Below are 9978 nucleotides of genomic sequence, written 5' to 3'. Positions count from 1 at the left end.
TCAAAGCAACTCCTTTCCTCCCTCCCTGAGTTGCTGTTTTTTGTTTCTGACAGAATATAATAAGGAAAAACAAAATACTTTACTCTGTGTAGGGAATTAATGCAGCAGGCCTGCAGTGGCTCTTCTGGAGCCCTCCTCATCTACAGTGAAAATCCATGTAAGTCCCCTGTAAATACACACCCTCAGCATTTCTGCTAAATGTGTGCTATTTACACAATAGCCCATTACAACAGCCCATCTGTCAACCCTCTTTCATGGCCACAGGTGGAAAATGAAAAATTCTTTTGAACAGAGCACTGAGGGTCTTTGGAGGAAAGCTTGTTTGACGCTGTATAGCCAGGCCTCCCACGGAGCCAAGATCTGCAACCTTCTGGGGCTCCCAGCCGTGGCTGGCCTTTAGTCAAACAGTGCCCAGGGCAAGCCAGAATTTCATGCCTTTCCAAGACACTAATTGATTGGGGATAAACATTAACCTAGAATTTCAGTTGTGCACTCTACTCCTAAGCATGCTGGGCAGCCAACCAGCTAACCCATGCCTCAGGCTAACCCTGCTTCAAGGGTCTTTGTAGAAGACCCAGAAGATCATGGGAGTTTCATTCATTTTATGGTGCAGACAACTACAAAGCATCTAAATGTTTTTATTTTTAAGACCTTCCCTTCAACTCAGAAAATTATTGTGAAGCTATGGCAAACAGAAGCAGGGCATGTGCCGAGCTCTGGAGAAAGAATCCCTGGTTCAGAGATCAGAGCAATGAAGCAGCACCTTAGCCCAGACTGCAAACTGAAGTCAAGCAATTATTTAGATCACATATGCACTTACAGTGACAGATAATCTACCCGTTCCCTGAACTCTGAGAGACATCTTGCCCTTCCAAAAATGTCGTCACAGGTTCTCAGCAGATCTGGCAAAGAGTAAGTGCAGTTTAAATACCACTGGCTGCAGTCCAACTCGGAGTGTATAAGCCCTGGGCTCTCACCCATCCAACAGTGTGGGAATAAAGTTTCTGAGAGGCGGCTAGAAATCAAAGAAAGAATGACAGAGATTTTTGTGACACTCTAAAACTATTTGCTGAGAGCTGTCAGGTTGCTAGTCTCTCTATTTTGTTTCCATAATGATTCAATTACTCAATTAAAAAACCCACATCGACACACAACACAGGATTAAAAAAAGTCAGCTGCAGGAGACTGTCTTTACAGCCAGGTTGTACCTTGCCGTGGCCATATAGATTTCGGCCATATCTACTGTATTACTTTTCCAATTTTTTTTTCTAATTCTATTCATAGAATCACAGAATGACTAAGGTTGGAAAAGACCTCCAAGATCATTGGTTCCAAATATTAAGCTAGCATCACCGTATTCACCAATAAACCATTACCCCGGGTGCCACACCCACAGGCTTTTGGAGCACTTCCAAGGAGAGTCTGTTCTCCTTCTCTGGGCAGTCTGTTCCAGTGCCTGACCAACTTTTCAAACAATATTTTTTTCCTAATATCCAACCTAAATCTTCCCAGGCACAATCTGAAGTCATTGTTTTTTGTCCTGTCACTTATTACCTGGGAGAACAGACAAAGTCCCACTTCACTATCACGTCTTTTCAGGTTGTAGTAGAATCTCAGGTAGAATCTCTTTAGGTAGGTGTAGAATAATCTCAAAGTTTGTTCACAATTCTGTATCATCCTTGCTCATTCCTGTTTCTTTTTTTTCTTTTTTCTTTTTTTCTTTTTTTTTAATATGAAATTATTCTTAGTGAGTCTTCTACCCCAGTTTCAGCCTGTTAGAAAATGAAACCAGTCACACTGAAAGTAAACTTTTGAACCTGAAGTGTTTGAGTTAGGTTAAAATTAGGTAAAACCATCTGTACACCAAAGGTCCTCCTTATGTTGAATGAAGAAATAGGAAGAAAAGACATGGGGAAAGTGATGCAGATATATTTCATTCTCTGCAGCATCACCAGCTGAGGACATCTCCATACCTGCCAGTGCAATACTACACCTTTGGCTGTTGCCTAAATCCATTGCAAGCAAATGAATCCTGATACTGACATCCTAGCTCAGGTGCTAGAGGCAGAAGGACTACATTTACTTAGCACAGGATCCTAACAAAATAGCTCTGCCCCTTAACATGGCTAATTATCAAAGACACAACATTACCCTGAAAACAGATGAGAAAGCAGCTTAGGAATATCTATAATGTACTGTATGGTTCAATATAGATATGCCAAATTCAAGCTACTGTTCAGTACAATCCTTCCTGCGAATGCTACTCCCACAAATGTCAGTCAGAATCATATTTCTGAAAAAAAGCACCCAATGACAGCAACTGTGAAGTGTTTGGGAGTCTGCTGCCTTCCAACTTTTAAGATTTTTATGTATTTAAGATGTATGGCTGTCAAAAATAGAAGTTTTTCCTTTATTCTTTGTCCTTTCTAGCCTTTATCTCACAACTAGGCATATTTGCTCCTACTGATAGTTAAGTTTTCTGCCTGGTGTGTGTAAATACAAAATACTGGTTACAAAATACTAGGAAGGGTTACGTTGACCATTAGAAAACAGAAATTTGATGAAAATGTGCAATCCTATAATATTCATTTTCATCAACCTAATTGCCCCATCATAGTCCTAAGTGGCTTGTCAATTGTCCATTTTGAACAGCAGGAGTGTTGAGATCTGAGCAGCTGGAAAGAAAATCTGTCCCAGTAATACCTTTTAGGGGAAATAACATCAGATTCATGTGCTTATCCCATTGTGCTTTTTTTTTCACCCTCTGTAACATCTTTCAGATGAATAGTTATAGCTCATAGGAAATATGTCCTGGCTATTTCATGTGATCTTGACTATGGATCATTCTAACTATACGTATAATTTTGCCTGGATGCTGGTCAGAGCAGGCTGATGAGCTGCGGTACAGAATACTGCAATTCTTTTATTTTGGGTCTACACTGTCTGCCTGTCTTATTTGTAGCTGATGGCTAAATTTCTCTCTTTTACAATTGCTGAAATAGCCTTGAAATGGGAACTGCCTGTAATTGATGCAGTGATGTCTACCAGCATTTGCAGAAGCTATGTGACAAGCTCCAAACACTAGCCACATCTGGAGTAGCATGTCCAGTTCTGTTTATCCCTGTTCCAAAAAAGATACATTAAACTTGGTGCAGGCCAGGAAAATTGCTCCCAGTTTTGCATGGAGAATGGGTTTCATTTTAGAAGAGACTGAGAACAAGACGAAGTGAGAAGATAGAGCCGGACTTAAGCTCTCCTTAGGGTACAATAGCCTGATCACAGTACTCCATTTTCATACCACAGATGGGACAGATCTGTCCTACTCAGAGCATGGCAAGGGTGGTTTTATTTGTATTAACACACAAATGCATGTGGCCCATTTAGCCTAAGAAAGCAAAGATGTTTTAACATCAGTGTTTGGATTCAGATTGATTTTGAAGCAGATCTCCTGCTCTGATTGTTTCAGCTCACAAAATGGTTATAGAAGGTATCAGATGGATTTATTTCAGATTAAATTAGTCTAGACCATGTGACAAAAGCTCATCCGGTGAGCTCCTGCCACTAAAGGAAGCTCAATGGGAGAGTCCTCATGAGGGAAAGTGGTGGGACAGGCACAGATCTCTTCTCTCTGATGACCAGTGGCAGGACCCAAGGCAATGGCATGAAGTTGTGTCAGGATGTTTACCTTAGAACTAAGAGACCCTTGCTGAACCTTACTGCTCAGCAAGATTGCTCCAAAGACTCTTTGTTTAAAATTAACTCAAGCATTTTCACAATATTCTAAGTTAATAAGAGTGATTGCCATGAAGAAATTAAAGAGAACCATTAAAATCATAAAGTTATGGATCATCTTTTTAAAGATGACTAAAAGAGGATAAAGAGTTTTTAAAAGGATTTTAAATTTATGGAAAGGATTGGACAATCTGACTGCTTGTGTTCATCAGGGGATGGAGGGGGCTTTGTAGATTTTATGAACAGATTCCCAGGGGGCCATATCCTTTGTGACTTGTCAAAAGGTACATCAACTCTGGCACTTCTGTAACCACTGAAGTGCACACAGTCTAGCTGGTATCTACGCTCAGCAAGAAAATTAGTGCTGGAACCCGGGACTCTCAACCATAACAGATCTTTACTTCTCCCAGGTACATGCCCTGGGCTGTTGCAAAGGAGAAGGACACCTGCTGCTGTGACAAGTACCTGTCAGAGACCCACTCAGAAGAAACGTGCACTTGAATTTCCTAAGGCTAAAGTGTCAGAAATTTGATTCTGGCCTTTCATTTTTCCCTTAAAAACTTTGTTAGATTAAACTTGCTATATAGGGAATTTTGATGAAAGAATCAAGTACACAGATGCGTCTGAACAGTCAGTTCCTCAGCAGCAATGGAAAAATCTCTGAGGTATGCAGAAGACATGCGGTTTTTTGATTAGTGAGCAGGACAGAGAGATCAGGAACTCTGGGCTTCTCATCTCTCTCACTGTCTTCCTCTGTGTCCTTGGGAATGTCACTTAAACTTCTGTGCCTCAGAACCCACATGTCTGAAATGGAGATCATGAAATCTATCTACTCATTATGATCTGATGATATTTGTAAAGTTGTCTCACATCCTCAAATAGGACTTTATGGGTCCTAAGAACCATTAGTGTGGGCTGAAAGATATGCAAAGTAAATAGCTAGAGTTGCACTATAGGAGTTATTTAAGGAAAGTGTGGGTGTAAGCCTAATATAAGTCATGTTCAAGAAATACACTTTCTTTGTTTCTTTATTCATTTCCCTCTTGGCATTCAAAATATTTAGAAATGAATAATTTTTAGCATTTGTAGTGGTTTTTTTCTGTGACTGAGGATGCAGTAGTTCTTGAAAGTTAGACAAGTTTTAAATAAGCAAAGTAAAAATCCACAAGCTTTGGAAATTTGAGCACAAATTAATATATTCTTTAAGGCTTTTTTTTTTTTTATATTTACTTACTGGTTGTACTTGTGATGAAATTAAAATAACATGACAACTTGTTTTTCAAGAAAAGAGGAACTCCAAAAAATATTAGTATGATTGTTACTTAATTCTCCACCATTTTTAAAATAGTGTTTTTTAGAATGACCTTCTTAAAGTAAATGACACTAAAGCATGTATCAAGAACAATCTTAGAGAATTACATCAAGCACCATGTGTTGGTTCTGCCTGCTGTGTCTGCCCATCTCTTTTAGTGCCACAGCTGTTTAGTGCTTGTTCATAATCAGAATGTCTCTCCAATTGCAACAAGAAGCACTGAATCAAGTATCATAATCAGAATTATCTTAAAAGTGTAGCAGCAGTCACCAAACCCTTTTCTCTTCTACCTGGGTTTACTCTACAGGTATGAAGGTCAAAGGCTGGCTTGAGGTCAAATGGTGGTTGTTCAGGTCATGTCCAACCTGGAGTGGATGTGGAGTAAAGATCTGAGACTGAAATCAAGATGTAGATGGTTCCAGGACTAGTATTTTTGGACAGGTCTGTAAAAAACTCCAGGTAGATTTTAGTATCATAGATATATGACCAGTACAAGCAGTGATATGAGCAGAATGTCCCACTGTATGCACTGGTGTGGCCTCACCTTGACCACTCTATGCAGTTTTGAGCACCAAAACATAGCAAAAATTTAAAGCTATTAGAGACCATCCAGAACAGGGCTATGAAGATGGTGAAGGGCCTTGAGGGGAAGCCATATGAGGAGCAGCTGAAGTCACCAAGACAGACCAAGACAGATTACTGGCCCTCGCCTGGACACAGAGACATTGATCACAACACTCTGGCTGTGTCCATCCAACAATTCCTTATCCACCAAATCATCCACCCTTCATATCCTTGTTTGTCCAATTTGGAGATAAGGATAATTGTGGGACAGAGTCAAAAGCATTACAGGTATTAAAAAGGCCTTATTTTTTAACCTAAGTAGTTCTATTTCTCTATGATTTCTCTGATCAAGTTCATAAGAGTGTTCAGAAGAATGGTTTTGCCAGATTTACAGAAAGACCTGGAGGAGATAGTAATGAACAGCAGATTTAAAAGGATATTGGGACTTCTCAGTGACAGCCCTCACTTGTGTCAGTGCAAAAATGCAGCCTACACCTGCAGGAGAAGAAAAACATTGTCTTTATGAATGTGTAGTTTATGTGACTGGTATGAATAAAGATGCATCTTTTTATTTTTATTGCATGGTTTGTAACTACAGGGAAAGTCAGCAATGAGGTCCTATCGATGGAATGACTTGACACCAATGTACAGTTTTAATGTGATTTGCATAAGGGCTTTGCTTTTTTCTTGAAACAAATTGGAAAGAAAATGCACTTCTTTTGCATTTTTTAAATCAAAGGAGGTCTCAGTTGTATTGGCCTGGTAAAAATCTCATATGCAAGACAAAGTCAATTATGTGTTTCAGATGTCCTTGTGGAAACTCAGCTAATTCTTTACAGCACCTGATTTTGATCCAGAGAACATGCTTCTTCTGGTTTGAATTCAACCCAAAGCTAAACCACAGGGAAAGCTGAGGTCCAGAACTTGGAATAAAATACCACTAAAAGGGCACAAGTGCCATTGTTGAGGAATTTTTCTACAAGTCACATTTGGTTACATCTCAGTAAAATGCCAGATCAAATGCCTGCCAGTTACTGTGCAAGTTAAATTCAAAACAATATTCTGGTTACTTTGAGGTAGGGTCAAAGAAGGACAAGTTAGGGAAGATTGTGGAGGGCAGGCAAGGGTCACACACTGAGAGCAAACCCCACACACTCAATTCCCAAAATGTACATGGGCAAACAGACTCCTTTCAACTACACAGCTTTCCAATGACAGTTCTCTGTTCTGTGAGCCAGGTGCTAGGTAAGCCCAGCTGGACAGACAAACCTTCCATCATCTCTGTTCAGGACAGAGGTGGGACCTGTGACAAGAAAGGCTGAATTTCAGAGCTGAGCCCTACACCACAGCATGTGGCTGACCACTCACAAGACCTGAAGCTCTGTTACTCATTCACTGGTGGAGGAAACCCTGCAGAGCTCTGTGTTAGAGTCCTTGTCTCATGAATGTGTCTGCAATGGACACTGAGAAGTGCCCAAAATGAGGCAGCCCAGCTGAAACAGAGTCAAGGAAGTATTCATGGAGAAGTAATGTTTTTTTTTCAGAAAAAGGGGAAACTCTGTACTTCCCCGCTTGCCATGAGGCTGTGAAACAGATGGGGCTACCTCTGGCATGGTCACAGCTCAAGATATCCCTTAAGCAGCCTTCTCTGGCTCCCAATGTCTCTTCCTTCATTTTACAGAGACATTTGATATTGTTGTTGTCCATGCCAATGTATTTTCCTCATTTTGTTCGTGATATTTGTGAAATTGCCACACAGGATTTTAGTGTATTTAGTCAGGATTTATGAACAGGCTCTAAAGCAGAAAACCTGCTGCTGAATATCTATGCTCAGTCACACTTTGATAACCAGCCACTTAGAAGGTTAAAATATAACTTCTGTGACATGGGTTTCCTCTCACTTTACTACAAAAAGAGTTTGCAGACAGGGCAGTATCACAACAGAGCCCTTCTTCCTGTTTGTCTGTCCTATGCCTTCATAAATCTCTGCTTGTGGCGTCATAATCTGTTGCTGTGGGAATCCTGCTGGTATCACAAACAGGGGATTACGACCTCAAAGTAGGAGCAAACAGAAAAAAGAGATTGGTTCCGTGAGAAACAAAACATCCTCAGGGAAGATGAATAGATCATTCTCCCAGACCTTTCAAGACCAGGCTTACCCATGTCCTGGAAACCTGAGACTGGATTCCAGATTGCTGTGTCTTAGTAACCTCATCTTCAGTGCCAAGAACCTGCTGAAGACTCCCTTCATATCTACCCCATCCCTCTAACACCCCCACCCCAGAAAAACAAGCAAACAAACAAGCAAAGAAAAACAAAACAAACAACAAACAACAAACAAACAAAAAATCCCCCAATGGTCAGATAGGGATGCAAAGCTTTATAGAACAAATTCTTAGGCAAAACACAGAAAAAGATCTCTTTTTTAATGAGTGTAAAAACATTTTCCTACCAGACAAGGTAAACTAGCTAGAATCCACATGTATAAAATGAGTTTATACAAAGGAAGTTCAATTCAACCTCTGTCATCTGCCTATTTTATAATTTTTTTAAAATTTCATCTTTAAAGAATGTACCACAAGGTTTTTCTTGGCCATATTACTGTTGACACCTACGTGAAGGGTCCCCGATGGGAATTGCTGGAGGGCACTTACATCTGAGGAGTTCGAGGACTCAGTGGGTCACAGGCAGGTGTCAGTGGTACCATAACACCACTGTTGCTTCAGCTATAGTTGCTTCAGTAGGAGGGAGGAGGAGAGCACCTCACGACGCACCTCATGCTATGGCTGACTGAGACCCCTGAGAGTCACCACAGCTTCAGAGTCAATGCCAGTGCTCACAGGAGTACTGCAGCTAGAAAAGGAGAAAGGGTTTGGTGCTCCTCTTCATAATTTCCACACAGGGCTCTTCCAATATTTATCCTTTATTGCTAATCTGTTCGAATAGAATTTGAAGGAAATGCAAGATCAGTAAAGGCATATGCAAATATAACTTTTTTCTTGTAGGTCATTGCCATAGAAACTATTGCTACATGATCTAGAGAGACATGGCCAGATCATAAGGCCACAGAAATGAGGGTCTCAGCCTCTTGGGTCCAGTAACAATAATTCTTGTGAAGCTTTACTCCATTTTTTTAGGCAAATTATTTATGTTTTTTCCTTATTTTCTACCTGCTCTATGGGAATAGAAATTGCAATTTATCACTGGAGTCCTAGGAGGAAGCCTTATTTTGTGTGGACAGAAAACTGGAGAAGACAACACAAGTGCTCTTGGGAATCACTTTTCAATGAGGTCTAACGTCTCTTCTAGTCTCAGGCCTACGGAGTCCTTGCATGCCCACAGCCCTTTAAGGACCTTTCCCAGCCTGTGTCTTACAGCAATAACTGAGTGTCATCCAGCAGATCCTGACTCTTCACTGAGTGATGGATCTGAGAAAAGTCAGTCCACAAATCCTTGATCCTACCCTACATCTTGTGCAATACCTGTGCACCAGGGCAGCATGTGGGGACAGCAGGAAGGTCCCTGGGATTGCTCTTGCAGCCCTCTAGGCACAGATAGCCTCTTTAGTAAAATTTAAAAATTATTCCTTCAAATAAACCACTCTAGCTGAGGATGTTTCTCAGTGAACAACCTGTGACCACACTGTAGCCTAAAGCAGTCTTTGCCCCATGCTTCCTGCCTTATGTTCTTGAAGAATCTTTTGTGCTGGCTGTAGCAATTGCAGAGCCTCCCAACACAGAAAACGTATCTCTTTCTTTTTCCTGTAAGTTTTTCAGATAAATCAGCTTATTCATACGGTTGATGATATGACAGCTAGTCCTGAGGGATGGGACTGTATGGTCAGAGCACAGGGGAAGAGTTGCCCACATTCAGACTGGGATAAACTGTTGAGGAAATAGTTCCCTCACTGACCTATTTTGTCACCATTCTCTTGCTTTCTTTTACCGTAAGCCTCATTCTTCTGGGTGGGTATCGAAGGACTCCACGTTGTTTCCTTACAGTTGTCTCCCAGATTTCCCTGAGCAGGTGAACATCCAGGTAGTGTGGAAGCCTGTATTAGACCTTGAGAGAGTACTGGAGTGGAGGGTACTTGGGGAGGCTGAAATAGTTGTTGAAAGCTATTTGCTGGCTGGTTTCTAGGAGACAGCATGACTCACTGCATCTTTCCTTGTAGTCTGTGCCTCTCAACCATTTATCAAGTAACATACTTGATCAAGACTGATAAAAAAAAAAAATAAGAAAAATTATAGAGAGTTGTAGTATAGAATAGGAACATTAAAGTGTGGAAATAAAATGATTGCTGAAGGTCTGTTCTACTAGCATTGAAGAATGTAGGCTCAGATTCATCCCAAGGGATCTATTGGTGGAAC

General features: G+C 40.8%; 1 long non-coding RNA gene across 1 annotated transcript; it reads left to right on the top strand.

The window, feature by feature from the left end:
• The first annotated feature begins 7629 nt into the window (after positions 1 to 7629).
• Positions 7630 to 9205, top strand: LOC137484363 (uncharacterized). The gene is made up of 3 exons (XR_011004851.1): positions 7630 to 8068; positions 8614 to 8720; positions 8986 to 9205. It is a non-coding gene; the product is annotated as an uncharacterized lncRNA (long non-coding RNA).
• The last annotated feature ends 773 nt before the right edge of the window (positions 9206 to 9978 follow it).

The sequence above is a fragment of the Anomalospiza imberbis genome, chromosome 1, assembly GCF_031753505.1.
Source record: "Anomalospiza imberbis isolate Cuckoo-Finch-1a 21T00152 chromosome 1, ASM3175350v1, whole genome shotgun sequence".
Taxonomy (NCBI): domain Eukaryota; kingdom Metazoa; phylum Chordata; class Aves; order Passeriformes; family Viduidae; genus Anomalospiza; species Anomalospiza imberbis.
This window is presented reverse-complemented; position numbering and strand designations above follow the sequence as displayed.